At 36.0% G+C, this 25960-nt stretch overlaps 1 long non-coding RNA gene across 1 annotated transcript; it reads left to right on the forward strand.

The window, feature by feature from the left end:
- The first annotated feature begins 14095 nt into the window (after nucleotides 1–14095).
- Nucleotides 14096–25603, forward strand: LOC142533354 (uncharacterized). The gene is made up of 3 exons (XR_012816728.1): nucleotides 14096–14225; nucleotides 14422–14511; nucleotides 25311–25603. It is a non-coding gene; the product is annotated as an uncharacterized LOC142533354 (long non-coding RNA).
- The last annotated feature ends 357 nt before the right edge of the window (nucleotides 25604–25960 follow it).

The raw sequence follows: 25960 nt of genomic DNA on the forward strand, positions 1-25960 counted from the left end.
GTTCCAGGCGAGGAGATACGAGCTAGAGTGGGATTCTCGGGTCTTAGGAGCTATTTGATAATGTTTGGGCATGTTGAAAAATATTTTTCAAATATTTGAGAAATTTAAATTATTTTTACGATGTTTTACGTGGATTTGTGGACCACAAATTATGTATTTTACTCAATCATTTGGTTTGTTACAATTATAATTATTAGTATTAGATATCGGACTCGGGACCCCACATTAGGTGGTATCAGCGCGTAAGATATTTAGGAACATGGTAGATCGAGTTAGTTCGAATTTATTGATCATATGATATATTTGCTTGCATTTTCACTGTGACATAACGCGAAATACATTATTATAATTGAGATCTTATATTGTTGAGCTTTATTTGAGATTTATTGAGTCTTGAGAGCCAGAGATGATTGATACAAGATTGAGATGATTGTGATATTGTGATTTTATATGTGTTTGATCTATTGTATATCAGACATGGCTACTCGAGGTAGAGGTCGTGGTAGACCTAGACAGAACATACCAGTGGCACAAGATCAGGGCAGTGCTACTCATACTCAGATGGATATAACTTTGACTCCGATGGAGATACTGTTAGCCAGATTTCAGTCTTTGCACCCACTGATGTTGAAGGGTACCGAGAATGCATTTGAGTGTGAGAACTCGTTGGAGAATATGGATCAGTTATTTGAATCTCTTGAGTATCCAGATGATCGTAGAATCAAGTTAATAGTTCATCAGTTATCGGATGTTGCTAAGAGTTAGTGGATCATGACCAAGAAAGCTGTAGAGGGTCAAGGTACGATTGTTACCTGGGATATTTTTAAATCTGAATTTTATCAGCTTTTCTTTCCTACCTCTTACAGAAAAGATAGGGGAGCCGAGTTTTCAAATTTAAAGCAGGGCAATCTGAATGTTGATGACTATGTTGCTAAGTTCTCAAATTTACTAAGATTTGCTCCTCATGTAGCGTCCGATGAAGAAGCTAAGGCCGATCACTTCATAAATGGTCTTAACCCTGATATCTTTACCTTTGTTAATATCGGAAGACCTAACACTTTTGCTGAGGTTCTTGATCGAGCCAAGGGAGCTGAAACCGGGATCATTAGATCAGAGAGGTCCTCAGTATTCGCAACGACCCCAACAGCCACAGTATCGACATCAGTTCAGACAGGGTAATAGTAGCGGTAACAGTGGCAACATGAGAGAGCAGTTTAGGGCTAGAGGCAAGCAATTTATGAGGCATGACAGTAATTTTTCGAGTTCTAGTGGATCAAGACAATCTAGTTCAGTTCAGAGCACTGGTTATTCAGGCCCGACTTGTGGTCAGTGTGGTGGTAGACATTATACCGATCAGTGTAGAGGAGTCTCGGGAGCTTGCCACTTGTGTAACCAGGTGGGACACTATGCTCGAGTTTGTCCTAACCATAGCAGTGATATATCTCAGAGTGGGAGAACATCGAGACAGACACCTCACCAGAACCGCCAGACCCCTAAAGTTCATTCCTATCAGCAGTCAAACCGGTCAGATCAGAACAAACAGAGTGGTAGCCACATGGCAGGACAACCACCTAGACAGCAGGCCCGAGTTTTTGCACTCACTGAGGATGAGGCACATAATGCTCCAGATAATGTCATTGCAGGTAATTGTTTTCTCTCTGGTTATCCTGCTTATATTTTGATGGATACCGGTGCATCACATACTTTCATATCTGAGCACTTTGTCACATTGCATTCGTTGCATTCTATGCCATTATCATCTACATTATCTATTTCCACTCCACTGGGCAAAGTGATGAGGTCAGCTGAGATGATATGTGGGGACTCGTACGCTAACTCCATCTTTTCAATCATCATTGGGATTAAATGGATCAATTAAATAAACTAGGTCGAATTTTTTTTAACTGTTGAACACTTAATACACAAATGTTCAAAATACTACAACAAGTTATGTTCCATCTTATTCAATTTACAAGATCAAGTTCAATATCTACAACATGATCAAAGGTACAAAACTTGTTCAAATTAAAGTCATACAAACTAGTGTTTATCAACTACATGTCATGTGTTGAACTACAGCTCTACTTCTAAGCCCGGATCACCACTCTAATCTCGATCTATCATGCTCTTCTCGACCATGATCTTGTCTCATCTGTTGTCATGCACACATACAAACACAACAACAGCCGGATAACTCCGGTGAGAAACATATTTCCCAATATAAACAATGTATACATGCATTTCATACCAGCATATACAAAAGCATATAACATTTGTAACACAATATGCATCGTAATCTACGAAAACATAAATCGATACAAAGCCGTAAATCAATCTCTTTGACTCTTAATCTTTGACTTGACTCTTATCTAGGGATCCCGATTTGAATAAGAACGTAACAAGTCTCCCACCTACTCTCCTCTTCTAGATGGTGGTACGTTATTATTCCTGGACTTCGGTACACTATATCGAACCTCTACAATAGGAGTCGATCTTCTCCTAAGCACATCGATATAAACCAAACGTCCAGTGACTTGGCACCTCTGCCAAAGACTCATAATACATGCTTTGATATAACTCAATAGACTAATCATATTAATCTCAAGAATTGCAAACACATCAAAGCAATAACAATTTAGTATGTGGTTTTGGGAAACTCAAGTTATCTCTTACTCGAGTTATCTCTCCCGGTTTAACATTGATTTATACATTTTTTTTCGTAGTTCTTGGTCGATGAAATCAAATATCAATCTGGCTTTGTTCGTTCTTCGAAGCCTTCAATACCAAATCTGGAATGACATTTTCGAGAAGTACAATATCAACAAACACCTCAAATCAAGACGTGATTTGATCAATACTCAATCTAATTACGTTTCGACGGCATAACAGCGCAATATCGATATACCCGTCAACTCAAACATCAATCGATACAAACCACAACTCATAATCAATAACGATTACAGCCCATAATTTCAAAATCTGTACAATCTCATTCAAACATAGGCTGAAAATGATAACAAGTGCATACGTTGTCTGTTCTTCGATGCCGGTTTCGATTACAGGCTTACCATAAACTCAAGAACACATAATATTAATCGAATTACGATTTCTCCAATACCAAATTTTTGAACCATGCAGGAAAGTAGTAAAACTTACATCCTTTCGAATCTCTTGACGAGAGAATCACGGAACTAAACTCGGATTGAAAATCGGACGGTAGGATCTTGCACAATCAACAATTCTAAGATTTAGGGAAAAACCTTGAGGATTTCTATGGAGGTTTCTCGATGCTTTCGCTGAGGATTCTGAATGAATGAATTAAAAGTTTGTTTATATCCTAACATGCATGGCAAGACATGTGGCTCATTTTTCATTCTGCACGTCTCGCGCATATGCACGTCCAATGCTTGCGCATATGCACGAGACCTACTGTCTCAGCGCTTGTAGATTCATCTGCTCGCGCATATGCATGAGACTCTCTGTCTCGGCACTCGGACATTACACTAGCTCGCGCATATGCGCGCCCCGTCTCGCGCATATGCGCGAGACTTACTGTCTCGGCATTTGCTGCTCGCGCATATGCGCGCCTCATCTCCGCGCATGTGCGCGAGGTCTGCTGGACTCCACACTCATAATATCCCCTGCTTTCCAAATTCTTTCTCGGAGTTGTCCTTCCATAATCACATCAATTTATCAATTAAAAAATTTCGGACTTAAATGATATAATCTCGGGCATTACATGATAAGTGGTTGTGAATTTCGTTATGAGGATAATGTCATTGAGCTTGATTGCATTGTGTTGGAGATGTCTGATTTTGACTGCATAGTTGGTATTGATATGTTGACAAGATACAGGGCTACTGTAGATTGTTTTCAGGAGATTGTTAAGTTTAGGCCTGATATGACAGATCACTGGACGTTTTATGGTAAATGTTCTCGAGCTAAGATTCCTTTGATATCTGTTTTTCCATGAATCGTTTGTTGCAGAAAAGAGTAGAATGTTTCTTGGTTTATGCAATTGATATTTCAAGGTCAGTACCTAAATTGGTAGATATCCCAATTGTTAGTGAATTTTCAGATGTACTTCCCGATGAAATTCAAGGATTTCCTCCAGTCCGAGAGATTGAGTTCAACATTGAGTTGATGCCAGGTACACAGCCTATTTCTAGAGCTTCTTATAGGATGGCACCAATTGAACTAAAAGATCTAAACGAACAACTTGAGGATCTATTGGCTAAAGGATATATAAGACCAAGTGTTTCACCTTGGGGTGCTCCGATTTTATTCGTGAAGAAGAAAGACGGGTCTATGAGGCTTTGTGTCGATTATAGACAGTTGAATAAAGCCACAGTAAAGAATAAGTATCATTTGCCAAGGATTGATGATCTTTTTGACAAGTTGCAGGGTTCTTCAGTATATTCTAAGATTGATTTAAGAATCGGATATCATCAGTTAAGAGTTAGAGAGGCAGATGTGCCTAAGACTGCTTTTCGTACCAGGTATGGGCATTTTGAATTTTTGGTTATGCCTTTTGGGTTGACCAATGCACCTGCGGTATTTATGAATGTGATGAACCGTGTGTTTCAACGGTATATAGATCAATTTGTTGTGATCTTCATTGATGATATTTTTATTTATTCAAAATCTGAAATTTAGCATGTCGAACACTTGAGAGCTGTATTGCAGATTTTGAGAACTGAAAAGTTGTATGCTAAATTATCCAAATGCGAGTTTTGGTTTGATAGAGTAGTTTTCCTTGGACATGTGATTTCGAGTGCTGGTATATCAGTTGATCCGAGTAAAGTTGAGGCAGTCATCAATTGGTCTAGACCGACATCAGTTCCTGAGGTACGTAGTTTATGAGTTTGGCAGGTTATTATCGCAGATTTATTGAAGGATTTTCACAGATTGCTAGGCCAATTACACAACTGACACAAAAGAATGCACCATTTATTTGGTCACCGGCATGTGAGACTAGTTTTGTTGAACTTAAGCAGAAATTGACTAGTGCTCCAGTTCTGATTATCCCATCAGGTGTAGGAGGATTTACAGTGCACACTGATGCTTCATATCAAGGACTGGGTTGTGTATTAATGCAGCATGGTCGTGTGGTTGCTTATGCTTCACGATGGTTGAAGCCACATGAGTCTAAATACCCAGTGCATGACTTGGAATTAGCAGCAGTGGTTTTTGCCCTAAAGATATGGCGTCACTACTTGTATGGGGAGACATTTGAGATATTCACTGATCATAAGAGTTTGAAATACCTCTTTTCACAAGCGGAGTTGAACATGAGACAGAGGCGTTGGTTAGACTTGTTGAAAGACTATGATTGCGAGATAAAATATTATCCAGGCAAGTCGAATGCAAGCATCCGATGCTTTGAGCAAAAAAGTATGCAATATGTCCTTGATCACTAGCAGTGTATCTGATCTAGTATAAGAATGTTGTCTTTCTGGTTTAGATTTTGTGGTAGGTACTTAACTTGTAAGATTATTTATGATTCAGGCAGAGCCAGAGTTGTTTGTAAAAATTAGAGAGACCCAAAGGTTAGATCAAAGCATTCAGAAATCAGTTAAACTCGTCAAATCAGGACATCGATCAGAATTCAGGTCAATAATGAGGGTATTTTGTTTGTGAATGATCGTATTGTAGTTCCTAATATTTCAGAGTTGAGGATACAGATTTTGCGTGATGCTCATTGCACTAAGTTCAGTTTACATCCTGGAAGTAAAAAGATGTACAATGATTTGAAGAAACAATTTTGGTGGAAAAAAATGAAATCTGACATAGCAGAATTTGTATCCACGTTGTTTGAATTGTCAACAAGTGAAAATAGAAAGGAAGCGACCAGGAGGTCTTTTGCATAGCCTTAAGGTTCCAGAATGGAAGTGGGACCATATCACCGTGGACTTTGTCACAAAATTGCCGAGGTCGTCGAGGGGTTGCGATGCAATTTGGATTATAGTTGACAGATTAACCAAGTCTTCGTGTTTCATTCCTTATCAAATGACATATAGGCATGATCAGATGGCCAGATTGTACATCAGAGAAGTTTTGAGATTGCATGGTGTGCCTAAGTCCATTGTATCAGATCGTGATCCCAGATTTTCTTTTCATTTTTGGCATAGTTTACAATAGGTCCTTGACACTCGTTTGCATTTGAGTACAGCATATCATCCTCAGACAGACGGACAGTCAGAACGTACTATTCAAACATTAGAGGATATGCTGAGAGCTGTAGTGATGAATTTTGGCATTGGTTGGCAGGATTCGTTACCACTTGTCGAGTTTTCTTACAACAACAGTTATCAAGTGAGCATTGGAATGTCACCATTTGAAGCACTATATGGCAGGAAGTGTCGATCTCCTTTGTATTGGGACAATTTATCTGAAGCACCAATTGTAGGACCTGATATGATGAGAGATATGACAGAGAAGGTGAAATTGATTCAGAGTCGTATGCGAGCTGCTCAGGATAGGCAGGCTAAGTATGCGAACATCAGGAGACGACCATTGATTTTTGAGAAAGGTGATAGAGTTTTTCTGAAAATATCTCCTTTCCGTGGTACAGTTAGATTTGGAAAGAAAGGAAAATTATCACCGAGATTCATAGGTCCGTATGAGATTTTGGAACGTGTTGGTGATTTGGCTTATAAATTAGCTCTTTCTCCTGCATTATCAGGTGTTCATAATGTTTTTCATGTGTCTATGTTGAGGAAATATCAGCCAGATCCTTCTCATGTACTTCCACCCGATGATGTTGAGTTAGATCAGACTTTGAGCTACATTGAGAGATCGATTCAGATTCTAGACAGAAAAGATAAGCAACTCAGAAATAAATTGATACCGTTGATGAAAGTACAGTGGAACAGACATGGTGTCGAGGAGGAAACTTGGGAATTAGAAGACAACATGAGACGTAAATATCCAGAGTTATTCAAATGAAGTATGATTCTATTTCGATCTTACTTTCAGTATTGATCATTATATCATATACTTGAAATTGATGATTTGATTTCGAGACGAAATCTATTTTTAGAGATGAGGAATTGTAATGCCCGAATTTGAAAAAAAAGAGTTACTGTTCATCGGTTACTATTCAAGCGCTACGGTGCTAGAATAGTAGCGCCTAGGCGCTAGTTTTGCGAAAATTTGGCGCTGAGGCGCTAGAAAATGGCGCTGCGGCGCTAACAGATGCGAAAATTGATTTTTTAAGCTCGCTTTGACTTCCACCATTCATCCTCCAATCATTTCTCCTCCTTTATACAAATCCACCTCCATCTCCTCTCCTCTCCATTTCTACATTTCTTCTTCAATATATGGGAGATTTGTTCAAGAAAATTATGAAATGAAGTTAGATTTGTGATCCTCTCATCACGGGCTTCACGAGGATGTAAGTATTTCTCTTATTCAAGTTTGGAAATGGGTTGAAGTTTAGAATTGGTATTTCAGTTGATATTTGAGATATTAAGATTTTGAAGATGTTGTATTTGAGTACGTTTGAATTTAAAATGGATATGAGCATGATTTCTTGTTTCTGTGCAAGATCAGTTTTTATGCTTACTGTATTTCGGGTATATGGGATGGTTCTATTTGGATTTTGATGTTATGGTCTTCATCAAACTTGTAGAGAACCAAGTTAGCTTCCATTTGGTTCAAGAATCACTCAGTTCCATGAAGAAATGAGATAGATATGTGATTTGTACTAAAACTGGTCTGGAAATCCGAGTTAGTGCAGATTTGTGTACATGCCTTCTGTTTATTCGAATTCTGGGATTTATTGGTTAGGATTCTGGATTTTGTGTTCAAATGAAAGTTATAGAACATTATCTTGTCTTCGAAATGGTAGCAAATTGGCTTGATTCCATTGAGTATTGAGGGAGTTATGCTCCAAATACTAAATAGTGCCAGATTTGCACTGATGCAGAATTTCGAAAATTATGTTGAATGTTTCACATTATGAACGACTGAGTAAAGAAGTTTATTTAACAAAAGTTTGCATATCCAATTTATAGATCTTGATTTGAAGCCGTATTGAATTAATTATGAATTTTGTACAGAAACTACTCTGTTTTGATAGATGATCAAAGCTCTTGAGTTATAGTAGAATTCAGATGTTCAAGACTTCTCAACTACACATTTCGATCTTCTTTTGGTAATATTTGAAATATATGTTACGATCTGTAACATACGACGTAAAAGTATAATTTTTATTTTAAATTGAAAATTCTATGGCTCGATGAATTACTTGTGATTTAATGATGATTGTTTTCTTGAAATGAGTTTATTGTAATATTGAGATGATGATATTGATTTGCATCATTACATTTCATATTGAGCCACTTTTCGATTCAGATTTGATATGGCGGAGGTCGCCTTGATTTATTGATTTGTTGGACATATGGGGCTATAGTTGAGTTGGCATAGTGTATGCGGAGGTCGCTGCTATGGCATGAACACTCTCTATAGGTGCACCATAGTCCTGGGATTGTAGAACACATCACTCTAACTCAAGCGGATGAGTCGGTGGATGTTGCTGGGGGATTCTCTTCCCTTGGGTACCCTATGACCAGATGATTCACTTGATCTTAAGATTTATTGATAGCCCACAACTTCTGATCATGCATTGCATTATATTGTATCTTTATGAATTTATACGAATTATTTGTCTTTTTAATTCTCATATGTTATTGATTGTATCATACTGAGTTTATACTCACCGGCACGTCGGCTACCTCTTGTTTTCATGTGCTTGACGGTAGGTGAGGCGAGGCTTGGGATGCCAGAGTCCAGTTCCAGGCGATGAGATACGAGTTAGAGTGAGATTCTTGGGTCTTAGAAGCTATTTAATGATGTTTGGATTACTTTGGCTCACTAGTTTATTTTGGGCATGTTGAAAAATATTTTTCAAACATTTGAGAAATTTAAATTATTTTGACGATGTTTTACGTGGATTTGTGAACCACAAATTATGTATTTTACTCAATCATTTGGTTTGTTACAATTATAATTATTAGTATTAGATATCGGACCCGGGGCCCCACAAACCACTAGCATTAGCGTATAGTTATGGTGGTTGTAATGCCCGAGATTCTTGGTGATATGTCTGAAATGATATATATAGTATGAATAAGAAATGCAAGAACAGAAGGGGAGTAACGACGTTGCAAAACTTGAGTTTATGGGCAAAGTGCCACCGCACCCGCGGTAAGAAACGGACCGCACCCGCGGTTGTAGTTCATGAAATGTGGAAGAGTTACAGTAGCATGAGCGCACCCGCGCTAGGAAGCTACTGCACCCGCGGTTGATGGACAGAGAGTTGGGCATTTTTACAGTAGGGTCACCGCACCCGTGGTCCCAGAGGCAGCGCACCCGCGGTGTATGGCCAGTAGGGTATGAGATTTGCTACTGGAGGGTAACCGCACTCGCGGTGCTAGACAGACCGCAACCGCGGTGTTGCTACAGTGAAGGTCACCGCACCCGCGGTATAAAAGTGAGCACACCCGCGGTCCAAGCTTCTGGAAAAATTGATGTATATCCGTACACTGAGCGCACCCGCGGTGCAAAAGTGAGTGCACCCGCGGTGTGACGTGCATCATGAAAAATAAGCCATGTTTCCTGGTGTTGCATGCAATATATATATAAGAATTACACGTCTTCCCCTCACAAATTCAGAAAAGGGTCGAAGCTTTTGAGAAGAAAATCCTTGCGCCTTTTAGATTGTGATTGTGAAAGAACCATCCGTTAGAATTTTAATCCGACTTCAGTACTGCGTTCCTATCGACGTAGGCTACAACTGGACGTAAGTTTTGTTACGTTTAAATACGATTTGAAATTACGATATTGTAAGAATTGAACATGAATCATATATGGTGTTTTTGATACAGTAGACATCGTATATTTGAAGTCAGATTAAAGAACAGACTGCTTATGTAATTGTAATGATTTTCGGAGTCGATTTGATTGAGATTCGGTATTAGATTTGTATTATCGTTGAAATTACGAGTTGTATTGATATTGATTATGAGCTCTGGTATTATATCTGTGATGTTGAGATTGACGGGATTAGCGAGATTGTATTGTTATGCCGTCGAGACATCAGTTGATTTAGATTGATCAGATTCAGTAATGAATTCGATTGTATCATGATATCGTTGATATGGATCAGATTATGTTTGCTTTGAGTATTGATCAGAACATGTTTTGAATTGAGTTGTGTATTGATATATATACTCCTCGATATTGTCATTTTAGATTGATTGACATTGACAGATTCAGATTCCAGACTTTGATTTCGACAGACCGACGAAAAGAAAGGTATAAATCGATGTGAATTGGGAGATCGACTGGAGTTAGATTTAACTCGAGTTTCCCTAAACCACATACTTGTATGTTATTGTTTTCATACCTTTGTATGCTTTGTTTGAGTATGCTGATTTTATTGATGTGTATAAAAGCAGTGGATAGCAGATAGCTATTGAGGGAGAGTCACTGACAGAGGGGCTAGGTTTTGACAGAGCGATCACTGGCCCATTGCACATTGTCAGAATAGGATTGGCAGACATGCCAAGTCTTTGGCAGATCTGCCAAGACATTGGACGTTTGGTGTATCGATGTGCTTAAGAGACAGAGCAGCCCTTATTGCAGACTATTCGATACAGATCAGACCAAAGTCCAGGAATAGGGACGTATCAATTACAACCACCACGAACGTAAGAGATAGGTGGGAGACTTGTTACGTTCTTATTCAGACCGGGATCCCTAGATGAGAGATTGAGTCAGAGTCTTAGAATCACAGAGTGTGATTCAGAGTTTATATTGATTCATATTTCTTAGGTGATACATGTTCAGAGTATGAATTACTGTTTGATATCAATTTATGATTTCAGATTATGATACATGTCTTGATATCTATTTCATGCTTTTATATATGTTGTTATATGAAATGCATGTCTACATGATTTATACTGGGATTTATTCTCACCGGAGTTATCCGGCTGTTGTCTTGTTTGTATGTGTACATGACAACAGGTGGGACAGGATCAGGGTCGAGAAGATGATGAGAGATCGAGATTAGAGTGGTGATTCCGGACTTTGATGTAGATGGGTTTCATTACTTGATTGTAGTAGTTGAACCTTAATTTGGAACTAGAATGCATGTTGTACAAAACTTGTAGTTTTATACTGTTTGTATATTAGATTAATCTCATTACGTTCCGCAGTTTAAAGAAAAAATTTTATGGCCCTAATTACTTGATTAGTAAATTGATCCTAATAACGATTAAGAAGATAATTAGCGTCCGGATCCCCACAGTGGTGCAGGGCCAGTAGGCTTTATTTATAATTGGTCTACCTATTTGGATAATAAACTAAAGCCCAGCCCAAAAAAAATCAGACATGTCTATGGTTGACCTTGAGATGGACTACTAAAAAAAATGAAAATTAATGAAACTAAATCTTATAATATTTATATCCACATATATGAGACGAGTATGAGACATGTATTGTGGTATGGGGTGAGTATTATAGGACTCATGACCCGTCCCATACCCATACGGGTCTGAAAAACTGGACCCGAGACCCACCCCATGACCCATTTAGTATGCCCAAACTCGTCCATATGGGGCGTGTCCAATGCTTTACCCAGGCCAATTGACATCCCTATACGCTGTGTATTGAGTGGCTAGTATTAATAAAGCAAAAATCCATTTTAATAACTATTTTTGATAAAAAAAATCTTTTTCTTCATCCAAAAATTATTCTTTACACATATTTAGCTTTAATTAGTAAGCAAAACGTACATTGTACGTGGGAACATATTATTTGAAATCATCAAATAATTTTTATTTGGTCAAGCCATTAATTGAAATATGATAACAACGTCACTTCATTAGAAATGAATATTTTATCTCATAACATCATTATTCTCACATCATTTTTTTGTATTTCTTGTTTCATATAGTCTCTTAATCTTTCATAATTTTTACAAGTATATTATTAAAACCAATTATAATATATATTTACTTAGAAGTTAAAAATATATTATTTATTCATATTATTTTTAAAATTGATTCTTTTAGTTTTCGATATTTTCCAGGATATCATTAATAATAAAAAAAAAGGTCACTCAAGTACAACAAGTGTATTCTCCACAGTCATATATCTGTCATATATTTATTTTCAGTTCCATATAAATTTGTCTAATTAATTTTGTGAAATTTGTTGAAATTACATAATTTGATATGAAATGGTCTACTTGAATTTTATCTATCTAACTAATAATAATAACATTTCACAGACACTCTTTTGAAAAATTGAAAAACGTAATAATATATAAAAACTTTTATATTTTATTTAGTATGATAAATAGTTGTAATAAACATAAAATATATAAATATAACACACAACTCAAAATCATGATCAAATTAAATAAAATGATATAATTAATGCAGATATTTAAATGTAGTTTATATTTTCTAAACATAAAATTTAAATTTGAATTTTAAAAAATAAATTGAAAATAATTCACGTTTAATTATATATTTATTTCTTATTTGTTTCAAATATTAATGCAAGTAAGTGAATATATTAATAACAATAAAATTTTCCTATTATAACATATTATTTTTGACGAAAATTTTCTAAATATCACAAAAACTCTGTTAATTCACTATTTCCATGACTGAGGCTTGATTATTTCATATATGTGTCAATCTTAAAAAATATATAAATAATACACTTAAATCAAAAAATAAAATGTATAGAAAAAATATTAATAACCTCTTGATAATGAAAAATACATTTTAAACTTGAATCTCCGTTGTTTCTATATGCATGTAGATCGTATTAACGAACTAATCGAAGTTTAAGCGTCAAAAATATTTTTGAATAATTTACCTCATGGGTTATTCTGAACATAGCACTCTTTTTTTTTATTCTGATTGAAAATTTATTGTCTGAATGTGATGGAAAAATCAGACTGAAATATTTATACAATTTATAATAACAACTAAATATATCGTAGTAACATAAAATCATATTCCAAATTAAATGAATTGATATAATAAATGAAAAAATTTAATAGTAACTTATATTTTCAACGGAGTTCAGTTCCAATTTGAAGAAAGAAAATAAAAAACAGTTAATTCATAATTTACATTTGAATTAATATAAAAATGAATTAAATTCAAATTTGAACTAATAAAAGAATTATATAATCAATATAACCAATAATTGATATTTATGTTTTTAAAGAAAATAGAGAAGTCTTTATTAAAAAATATCAATAAAATTGCATAATATTAAATGTTTTCAAACATTTATTGCATTACACTTATTACTTATTTCAATATTCATGATATATCTTACTTTTTTAGAATTGTCATTTTGACGAGAATTTATTATTTTAAGCAAAAACTCAGCTTTTATACACACACATACACTCTTGTAACAATGACATATGTACCCAAAGAGATCACAAGAGAAAAAATCATGTAATAAAAAAATAAAAAGATAAAAAAAATTCAATATGTCTATGCGCCTACAATCTCGGAAACTACCATGGACATTTCACGTTCAATTCATGGACTTTTGCAATTAATTATGTATCGGATATGTCATTTGACAAGTCCGAAGCAATGGACTTGATTAGAACTTCATTTGTGCCCTCTTTTGAGAAGTCTTTCATTATCCAAAAATAAAAAACCAAAAAAGGTTTTCTTTTAAAATTATTTTAATGTATCCTCAAACAACGTGCAAGAATATCATAATAACTTGTTTTCTCGTGGGGAAAAAAAATTTCTCCTTTGAAATTATATTTTAGTATCATCGGGCATTGTGAATGTCCTTTTGAAAGTGGGTGTCAGTATAATGATATTTGAATGCATCAACAGTTCTCCCTTTGGGGTATAAAAAAGAGTAAAAAATAATTAGGTACATGAATTATTGAATAAATGTCAAATTGGTACATGAACTTTTATTAATGGTTTTATTGGTACATATCCGCGGAATTCAGGTCAATTTACGATGACATTTAACTAAAATGTCCAATTTGCCCTTTATAGATAAAGATTAATTAAGCTAATAAATTTTATCTCATTTTATTCTTATTTCTAAACCCTTTCTTCCACTGTATTTTTTCACCATAAAAAAGTCTTTCTGCTTCCACGATACGCATTCCATTTTCCCCTCAATATGTTGAAAATCGATTGTCTCCACACAAGGTAGTCTCTCTCCTTCTTATGTTTTTGTCATTTCTTCTCATTGTAGTGTTTTTTTTGTAATGATATGCTTTGATTGAAAGGTGTTCGATAGAAAGTTTAAACTAGTTTGGGTTATTAAAAACGCTAATAGAAATTGTATTTGACTGGTTTGTGTTTTATTCTAATGTATATTTATATGTTTCTTTTAAATATACAGCTCATGATGGAGATGATTTTGCACCACTGTGATGAACAAATTGCTTTAAAGGATGTGCCAAGCCTTCAAAATTATGATTTGTCAATGTTGGTACGTGATTCTATAATAGCAATATTTGGTGCAGATATAGGTCAAATTGGTGATTTGACTGGATTAATTGGATTGGATGGCATTGCACCACGTTCTAAAGAAAGCTTTCCTTTGAACTGTGATAACGATTTTAAAAATCTTTTTATGGCATATGAAGTATTTGGTGATGCATCATTACATCTACGAGTGCGCTTGTTGCACAATACTTTTGAAGACCATGATCAACCAAACTATGTTGAAGTTTGTGTGCAACAAGAACTCATGAATGCTGATTTTAAAAATGATGAACTCACAGTTGATGTTATAGAAATATAGGAAGAGTTATGTTGTTGGAGTGACAATAGTGTTAGTAATGAAACAAATGAGAAAAGATTAATTGATACAGAGAAGGAATTTGAAAGTGAAGGTGATGAAGATGATTCAGATTACAATTCTGATTGTGACCAATTTTTGAGTAGTGATGATGAAGTTGAAACCTTGATGGCAAAACTAAGTGATAAAATGCATGGAGATGTCTTTGAAACTGAGAAAAATGGAATTATAGAATTTGAGGTTGGTCAGATTTTTAAGGATGTGGAACATTTTAAGAGTGTTTTAGAGGATTACAAAGTCCAGGAGGGTTTTAGAATGAAGAGGATTCATAATACAAGAAATATGCAAACACCAAAGTGCAAAACCGATGGTTGCCCTTGGAGGATCCATGCATCAAAGTGGATTGATGGAGTAACTTTTAAAATTAAAACTTATGGTGGTCCACACACTTGTGTTATGCAATGCAGAGATAAAAGTGCAACATCCAAGTGGATAGCTAAAAAATATGAGAAACAACTGAAATCTGCTCAAGGAATGACAGTTGGGGATTTGGGATCTGCTCTTATTGATGATTATGGTGTTCATGTTGATGTTTGTAAACTTCATAGAGCGCGAAAAAAGGTGACCAAAAAGTATATGGGTGATCATGAGGTTAGTTATAACAAACTTCCCAAATATGCTAAAGTTTTGAGAAAATATAATTCGGGCGTAACCTGTAAAATATTGTGTGAAGGATTAGATTTGTGCAATCCAAATTGTAATCCCATATTCAAGAGATTTTTTGTTAGTTTTTGTAAGGCCCGAGATTTTAATTACGGTAATCTGAGATTAATCTAAAATGATTTATTGATTACTTGATGAGATTTAGATGGGACACGTTGGAATTGGATTTTGTATTGTGAAGTGCGGGTTGTGCGTGACCAGAAATCTCGCGCATATGCGCGGAAAGTGTGCGCGCATATGCGCGAGCCATGCGAGGAGCCGAGGGAGAACTCCAGAGAGTTCGGCGCATATGCGCGACGTGGATGGGCGCACATGCGCGAGGTAGGCAGAATATTGCGCGCACATGCGCGACTTGAAGGCGCGCACATGCGCGGGGTGTCCAGAACGTTGGGCGCATATGCGCCGAGATAGTACGCGCATATGCGCGAGAGCCATTGTGAAGACACGCGCGGAGACTTAGTGTCTCGCGCATATGCGCCGATGGTATTCGCGCATATGCGCGAGACGTGTTATTGAAAGAAGCAAGCCACGTTTCTTAGAATGCATGAGGTGTGTATATATATATATAAATACAAGCATTCATCCGTAGAAAATCGAAAGAATGGAGAGAAAAGGGTGAAGTTTTCTTCGACGTGAAAGATTTGTGATTTACGAGAAATCCGTCTGTCAGAATTTGAATCCGACTTCAGTACTGTGTTCCTATCAACGCAGGCTACAACTGGACGTAAGTTTTGTTACGTTTAGACACGACTTGAAATTATGATGTTATTAGAATTGAATAGGAATCATATATGGTGTTTCTAATACAGTGGACATCGTATAATCGAAGTCAGATTAAAGAACAGACTAGTTATGTAATTGTTATGATTTTTGGAATTGAATAATTGAGATTCGATATCAGATTTGTATTGTTATTGAAATTATGAGTTGCACCGATATTGATTATGAGTTCTGGTATTATATCTGTGGTGTTGGAATTGACGGGGTTATCGAAACTGTATTGTTATGCCGTCGAAACATCCGTAAATTGATATTGATCAGATTCGATATTGGTTGAGATGGTATTGTGGTATCATATGTCGATTGGCATTGATCAGATTATGTTTTGACTTGAGTATTAATCAGAACAGGTTTTGAACTGAGTTATATACTGATATTGTATCTATTCGATTGTCATTATCATATTGGGTATGGACAGAGTTGAATTCGGGACTTCGTCTTTGTCAGACCGAGAAGATAAATGTATAAATTAATGTTGAGTTTGGATTGCACAACTCGAGTGAGGTTTGGCTCGAGTTTCCCTAAATCACATACTTTACATTATTGCATTGATTTGACTGATGCACTTGTTCTCTTGATTTATAGATAGCAGGTATTAGACGAGTAATCTTGTGACAGAAGTGCCTGATAGTGGTGGGATCGCCACGGGCACATTGCACGATGTCACAAGATAGTGTATTGGCGATTGTGCCAAAGTCTGTCACCGGATGTTTGGCTATCGATGTGGATAGAATTGTAGCTTCTTCTATTACTGGTGATCGGTACCGTATCGATGTGGATAGAATCATAACTTCTTCTATTACTGATGGTCGATATCTTATCGATGTGGATAGAATCGGAGTTCCTTCTATTACTGGTGATCGATACTATACCGATGTGGATAGAATCCGAGCTTCTTCTATTACTGGTGATCGATATCATATCGACGTGGATAGAACTAGAGTCTTTTCTATTACTGTTGGTCGATATGGGAATACCCACATCTGAGAACCGGGATCCCTAGGCTTGGATTGAGTCTAGTCTAAAATGTGGAGTCATGAGTCTAATTGACAGTTTATATTGAGTTATGTTGATTATGTTCCTGAATATGGTACATGATGAGTTATGTTCCTGATGATGGTAATGTTTAGAATATGAGTTATTCTTGATATGGATTCATATTCTGATTTGAATACATGTTAGAAATATCTGTTATATGCTTTTATATTGTTTTTATGATTGCATGTATACATGATTTATACTGAGAATGTAATTCTCACCGGAGTTATCCGGTTGTTGTCTTGTTTGTATGTGTGCATGGCAACAGGTGGGATATGATCAGGGTCAAGAAAAGAACGAGGCTGGACTAGATAGCGTGGAGATCCGGGCTCTGAGGCAACTTAGGATTCAGCACTGTTATATAGTTGAACCTAGTTGAATTCTTGTAGACAATACAAGATTTGTATGTTTATGTTTAATATGTAATTTGAATTGAATTACATTACGTTTCCGCTTTGTATTTAAAAAAAAAAATTAGACCCTGTTTATTATAATTGTTTGAATTATTCCTAAAAACGATTAAGGAATGAATTAGCGTCCGGGTCCCCACAACAGGTGGTATCAGAGCCTTAGGTTCCAGAACAGTAGGTTCTAGAACTGTAGGTTCTTGAGATTGAGGTAGAAGAGAGTGAGCGGGGTAGATTGAGTTTTCTTTCCTGCATGTGATTGCTAGCATATGATTTACTTATAATGTGGAATTACATTGTGTATGCTAGCATGCTATTATGTTTACTGCTTTTAAATACATGTTACCTGAGTACCTGAGTTGATTTGGTAATATGTCTGATTTGAAAATAAATCAGAGCCAATTCTCGATCAGAGGTAAGCAGATCAGAAAGGGACTGAGATTGATTTATCTCATGTGATACTAACCCTTGTGGTAATCAGATATACCTCCAAGAAGAATTCGAGAATTGGGTAGTACTTCGACTGATCAGATGGATGAGACAGAAACTTTGATGGAAACACAGATGAAGAGATTTCAATCGTTTCAACCGCCGATTCTGAAGGGTAATGAGACGCCAGTGGAGTGTGAGAATTGGCTAGAGGATATAGAAATGTTATTTGAATTTCTTGGTTTTACAGATGATTGTAAAGTTAAACTGGTTGGAAATCAACTACGGGAAGTCGCTAGGAGTTGGTGGCTGGTAACCAGGGAAGCCATAGCACAGCGTAGCTCAACGATTACGTGGAAAATTTTTAAAGTTGAATTTTATCAAAGATTTGTACCTCTATCATACCGACAGGATAAAAGTGCAGAGTTTACAAATCTGAGACAGGGTCAGTTGAATGTTGACGAGTATTTGGCCCAGTTTTTCACTTTGCTACATTTTGCCCCTCAAGTGGCTAGAAATGATACAACTGTATCTGATCAGTTTATCTAGGGATTGAATTCGGAGATACGCACATTGGTGAATGTGAAACAACCGAGTAATTTTGCTGATATTCTGAATCTAGCCAAAAGAGCAGAAACCGTTCTGAGGCGACAAAAGGAAGCTTCATATGTTCTTCCAACACCGATACCACAACAACTACCTTCCAGAATTGAGATTGGCAGCAGCAGTGGTGGAAAGAAAGAGCAGTTGAAAGTTCAAAAGAAGCAGTTCAAGAAGTTAGGGAGCGGTTCATCTAGCTCCAGTGGTTCTAGCACAAGTTATACTAGAGTTTATTGCAGGACTTGCGGAGGGAGACATCCCATGGAGCAGTGCCAGGGAGTGACTGGTAGGTGCAATATCTGTAAACAGCAGGGACACTTTGCTAGAGTCTGTCCACAGAAAGGTTCCCGAAGATTTCAGGGAGCAGAATCATCTGGTGGTAGTGATCGAGGAACAGACCCAGGACACACGTGATGATATAGTGGCAGGTAATAATCTTTTATGATTATGTTGCATATGTATTGATATATACTAATGCATTCCCTACGATTATCTTTGACTGAGTTGTATTGATATATGTTGTACCTGCTGGGTCTGTATTACTGTAGTATTGATCTTTGTATCTTTTGGGGAGAGGAATTGATATCAGTGAATTCTGTGATATATTGTGTACTGCAGTAAAAAGAGAATGAGATTGAATTAGATTGTATTGTACTTGTGTTATCTGATTATGACTACATCATTGATATTAATATGCTAACAAGTACAGAACTATTATAGATTCTTGCCAGGAGATGGTAAGATTCGGACCTGAAATGGCCGATGAACGAATGATATACGGTAAGGATTCTTGATTTTGAATTCCTTGATATCCGTATTATGTATGATTCGATGATTATCGAAAAAGAATGGAGTAATTCCTTATGTATTCAGTTGATTACTGAAGTTGAGCCTATCTGGGATTGATTTGTCAGTAGCAGGAGAGTTGCTATAGTCGTTCCAGATGAAATTCCGGGTTTGTCTTATATCAGGGAGAGCGACTTCAGCCTTGATTTGATATCAGGTATGGATTTCATGTTAGACTTCTGTACAGAATGATATTGATGGAATGGAAAGAATTGAAATGTCAGTAGATTTACTGCCTGAGAGTTAGAGTTACATCTGATTATGTGTTTCTCTGGGAAATACTTCCGTTCTGTGTATGGGTTGATAAATCCTGTGTTCCGAAGTGTTCTGATGACCTTATGCTCGTTTTATCTATGATATTTTGATATATTCGCAGCGTATGATTGATTGAATCGAACAGTTGAAATTTGTATTGAATATTCTGGGAACTGAGATTGTTGTATACAGAATTGTTCGGCTATGAATCCAGATTGCAACAGATTGTATTCAGAGTCTGTGATATCTGAAGATAGTATACTGATTGATTGTAGCACAGTTGAGACAGTGATCAGTGGCTGAAAACGACATTAATAATGGCAGAACTTCAGAACGTTCAAGCCGGCTCAGAGCTGATGTTGAAAATTACAGCAGTTCCGAAGTTTGATCAGATTGTTCAGAACTTGATTTCGATAGTCAGAAGAGTATGTCAATCAGAATACCAGGTAGGTAATGCTTTATTTTATATAATTAGCTGATTTGTTTGTGCCAGATATTTCGAATTTGAAATAACAGGTATTGTCAGAGGCACACAGTAGTAGATTCAGTATTATTCTGGTAACAGGAAATGTGTGATAAGTCGAACGGACAGTTTTGATGTAAATAAACGAAATCAGTTATGTTAGAATTTGTATTGAAATGTCTAAATCGCTGACAGATGAGGACAGGAAGATAGAAACCAGGAGATTGAATATACAGATTATCGATTCCTGAATAGAAATAGGAGTATAATTCTATGGATCTGGTGATACTTACCGAAATATTGCCAAAACTGTACCAAGATGTGGTTATGATTGAACGATTGTTCAAATCTGCATATGTATATTGTACATGATGATGTACAGATATGACAAGACGACTGAGAGGTATGTCAGAAAAGGGGTCAGATTGTATTGAATGCCAAAGTTAATTATATCATACCGTGATATTTGGTTGATTTTATACTTTTGGCAGAATGTATAGCATGATTTTTTATCTATGGTTTATAGATTGACGGATAGTCGGGGCGAACTATCTAGATACTGGAGGATATCCAGGAACTGTAGTGCTGGATTTTAGCACTAGTTACCTGATGTCTTGTCACCTTATGAATTATTGTACAATAATAGCTATTAGATGAGTATCGAGATAGCTCTAGTCGAGGTATTGTACAGTGAAAACTGCGGATTTCCTTCGTATGGGGATGATACTGCGGTGATGCCTGAGATTGGATTTGACGGGATCAAAGATCTGATAAAGAAAATGAAACTGATTCAGAAGCAAAGGAAGGTAGCTCGGAAGTTGATATGAAATATGCCAACGTCAGGTGATGACTGTTGGTATTTGAAGCCGAGATTGAGTTGAGGAGCTATTGATTGATATATACGGATGTTGTATAGCCAATATTTGCAATTAATTTTATCAGAATGATCTTAAGTAGTATGATGATATTATACTTCTTGAATTCTTCTTCAGATTGAAATCAAGGATGCGTGAAAGAATGGAAAATTTTGAATGAAGACTATTCTGCTATTGGAAATACAGTAAAGTTAGCAGGGCATTGAAAGAAACTACATGAGAAACAGAATCGGTTATGAGATTAAGATTTCAAAATGGTTTGATAGAATGAGTTTTCTGAAGTAACCTCTATTATACATTCCTTCTTTATCTGAATTGATGGTATGTGATTTCGAGGACAAAATCATATCTTAGAGGGGGAGAAATGTAAGGCCCGATATTTTAATTACGGTAATATGAGATTAATCTGAAATGATTTATTGATTACTTGATGAGATTTAGATGGGACAAGTTGGAATTGGATTTTGTATTGTGAAGTGCGGGTTGTGCGTGACCAGAAGGTCTCGCGCATATGCGCGGAAAGTGTGCGCGCATATGCGCGAGCCATGCGAGGAGCCGAGGGAGAACTCCAGAGAGTTCGGCGCATATGCGCGACGTGGATGGGCGCACATGCGCGAGGTAGGCAGAATATTGCGCGCACATGCGCGACTTGAAGGCGCGCACATGCGCGGGGTGTCCAGAACGTTGGGCGCATATACGCCGAGATAGTACGCGCATATGCGCGAGAGCCATTGTGAAGACACGCGCGGAGACTTAGTGTCTCGCGCATATGCGCCGATGGTATTCGCGCATATGCGCGAGACGTGTTATTGAAAGAAGCAAGCCACGTTTCTTAGAATGCATGAGGTGTATATATATATATAAATACAAGCATTCATCCGTATAAAATCGAAAGAATGGAGAGAAAAGGGTGAAGTTTTCTTCGACGTGAAAGATTTGTGATTTACGAGAAATCCGTCCGTCAGAATTTGAATCCGACTTCAGTACTATGTTCCTATCAACGCAGGATACAACTGGACGTAAGTTTTGTTACGTTTAGACACGAATTGAAATTATGATGTTATTAGAATTGAATAGGAATCATATATGGTGTTTCTAATACAGTGGACATCGTATAATCGAAGTCAGATTAAAGAACAGACTAGTTATGTAATTGTTATGATTTTTGGAATTGATTAATTGAGATTCGATATCAGATTTGTATTGTTATTGAAATTATGAGTTGCACCGATATTGATTATGAGTTCTGGTATTATATCTGTGGTGTTGGAATTGACGGGGTTATCGAAACTGTATTGTTATGCCGTCGAAACATCCGTAAATTGATATTGATCAGATTCGATATTGGTTGAGATGGTATTGTGGTATCATATGTCGATTGGCATTGATCAGATTATGTTTTGACTTGAGTATTAATCAGAACAGGTTTTGAACTGAGTTATATATTGATATTGTATCTATTCGATTGTCATTATCATATTGGGTATGGACAGAGTTGAATTCGGGACTTCGTCTTTGTCAGACCGAGAAGATAAAGGTATAAATTAATGTTGAGTTGGGATTGCACAACTCGAGTGAGGTTTGCCTCGAATTTCCCTAAATCACATACTTTACATTATTGCATTGATTTGACTGATGCACTTGTTCTCTTGATTTATAGATAGCAGGTATTAGACGAGTAATCTTGTGACAAAAGTGCCTGATAGTGGTGGGATCGCCACGGGCACATTGCACGATGTCACAAGATAGTGTATTGGCGATTGTGCCAAAGTCTGTCACCGGATGTTTGGCTATCGATGTGGATAGAATTGTAGCTTCTTCTATTACTGGTGATCGGTACCGTATCGATGTGGATAGAATCATAACTTCTTCTATTACTGATGGTCGATATCTTATCGATGTGGATAGAATCGGAGTTCCTTCTATTACTGGTGATCGATACTATACCGATGTGGATAGAATCCGAGCTTCTTCTATTATTGGTGATCGATATCATATCGACGTGGATAGAACTAGAGTCTTTTCTATTACTGTTGGTCGATATGGGAATACCCACATCTGGGAACCGGGATCCCTAGGCTAGGATTGAGTCTAGACTAAAATGTGGAGTCATGAGTCTAATTGACAGTTTATATTGAGTTATGTTGATTATGTTCCTGAATATGGTACATGATGTGTTATGTTCCTGATGATGGTACATGTTTAGAATAGGAGTTATTCTTGATATGGATTTATATTCTGATTTGAATACATGTTAGAAATATCTGTTATATGCTTTTATATTGTTTTTATGATTGCATGTATACATGATTTATACTGAGAATGTAATTCTCACCGGAGTTATCCGGCTGTTGTCTTGTTTGTATGTGTGCATGGCAACAGGTGGGATAGGATCAGGGTCAAGAAAAGAACGAGGCTGGACTAGATAGCGTAGAGATCCGGGCTCTGAGGCAACTTAGGATTCAGCACTGTTATATAGTTTAACCTAGTTGAATTCTTGTAGACAATACAAGATTTGTATGTTTATGATTAATATGTAATTTGAATTGAATTACATTACGTTTCCGCTTTGTATTTTAAAAAAAAAATTTAGACCCTGTTTATTATAATTGTTTGAATTATTCCTAAAGACGATTAAGGAATGAATTAGCGTCCGGGTCCCCACAGTTTTGTTGCTCAAAGAGAGGGGTTTGTGAATGGATGTAGGCCCTTCATTGGGGTAGATGGTTGTTTCTTAAAAAATCCTTTTGGAGGACAAATTTTGTGTGGAGTAACACTTGATGCAAATTCTAGTATTTTTCCAATTGCAGTGATGATTTCTGAGGGAGAAAATCAGGATAGTTGGGAATACTTTCTTGATTGCTTACATTGGCATTTAGGAGATGAGAGATACTTAACCTTCATGAGTGATAGATAGAAAGGTCTCATAAATGCCATTAAGAAAATTTATCCTAATGCTAAGCATAGATATTGTGCTTGGCATAGGTATAATAATTTCAAAAGCTTATTTCCTGGACCAAAGTTTAGGAATAAATTTTGGGCAGCAGTGAAGGCTAGTAATGTGTTTGACTTCAATGATCTTATGGATGAGATTAAGCAAGAAAATACAGCAGCATGGAATTGGTTGATGCAAGAAGAACCTTTTCATTGGTCAAGACATGCTTTTGACATACATGTTAAGAATGACCATGTGACAAATAATATGTCTGAGTCATTTAACAGTGAGTTAAGGGTGATGAGACAAAAACCGGTTCTTACATTATTGGAGCATATAAGAAGAAAACTAATGAAAAGATTTTGTGAAAGACAACAAAATGCTATGACTTGGAACTCAATTGTGCCCCCAAAAGTTGAAAGCAAATTAAGTTGAAACTTTCGAGAAAGTAGACAATTGCATTGATTTGAACCATCTGAGCACTTATTTGAAATTAGTGATGGCAAATGGTTTGTTGTTGAATTTGAATTCAAAGACTTTTGAATGTGGAGAGTGGCAGATTAGTGGAGTTCCATGCAAGCATGCAATTTTTTGTATCAATCATATAAGAGATGATCCTATGAAATATGTTGATAATTTTTTAACAAAAGCTGCCTATTTGAGGACATATGAGAGCAATATCAATGCTATTCCTGATGAATCTATGTGGGAGGATGAGAATTATCCTAAGATGGTCGTGAGAAAGAAAGAAAGCAAACGTGGTAGGCCAAAGTTAAAAAGAATAAAAGGAGCAGCTGAATCACTTACTGGGAAAAAAAATCAGAGATTTGTTCATTCGAGTTGTAGCATATGCAAAGAACTTGGACACAACAAAGCCACATGTCCTCGCAATCCTGGGAATTTTGGTAAAAAATCGAAGAAAAAGAAGAAAGGTAATATAATTTGTATTAGTTTATATTATTTTGGACACTGAAATATTTAGTATTGATCTTATAGAGAATGTAAAATTAATTAGTGTTTGTTGTAATATAGTTGTTTAAATTCAAAATTTCTTACTCATAATGTTTTTTTAAATGTCAAATTTTGTTGTTAAATAATCGTCATTTCCTCACTTTTTTTTTGTAATTATTTGACAGGAGATGTGCAAGAATCTCATCAAAATTGAGCATGATGGTAGAGTTTCAAACTTTTGGAAATGCAAGGATAGCTTTTGTGTTAAAAATTAAACTACGATTCACGCTGATATTTTATATGTTTTGGAAATGACTTTTTTTGGTAGATTGTTTTGGAAATGATAATATGATATTTTTGGTAGATAATATCAATGATATTCCTGGGAAATGACTTGTTTTTGGTAGACTTTAAAAATTAAACTATGATTCACGATGATATTTTTTTGTATTTTTGTTCAAAGTTTCAATGATATATAGGGTGATTAACTTTCAAAATTTTATTTATTACTCATGTACTTTGTTGTACTTAAATAATCTACGTTGTTAGTTAAATAGCACGGGACACAATCTATCGTGGTTTGATTGATATTGTTTAGATGGGTTCTTTATATTAAACAAAATTTGAAATTAATTTTTAGTCAAGAATTTGTTAAAATATCATATTCAATAAATGGTTATGTAACTAAAATATTACTTTTTTTTTTTTTTATCACAACCACTATTTATTTGAAAATGTTTTCAAATTTATTAATGAGAAAATTACGTATATATAAATCAAAATTTTAGCTAAATATATAATTTAGTTTCTATATTATCAATTTATTTATTTAAAA

The sequence above is a fragment of the Primulina tabacum genome, chromosome 18 (genome assembly GCF_025594145.1).
Source record: "Primulina tabacum isolate GXHZ01 chromosome 18, ASM2559414v2, whole genome shotgun sequence".
NCBI lineage: Eukaryota > Viridiplantae > Streptophyta > Magnoliopsida > Lamiales > Gesneriaceae > Primulina > Primulina tabacum.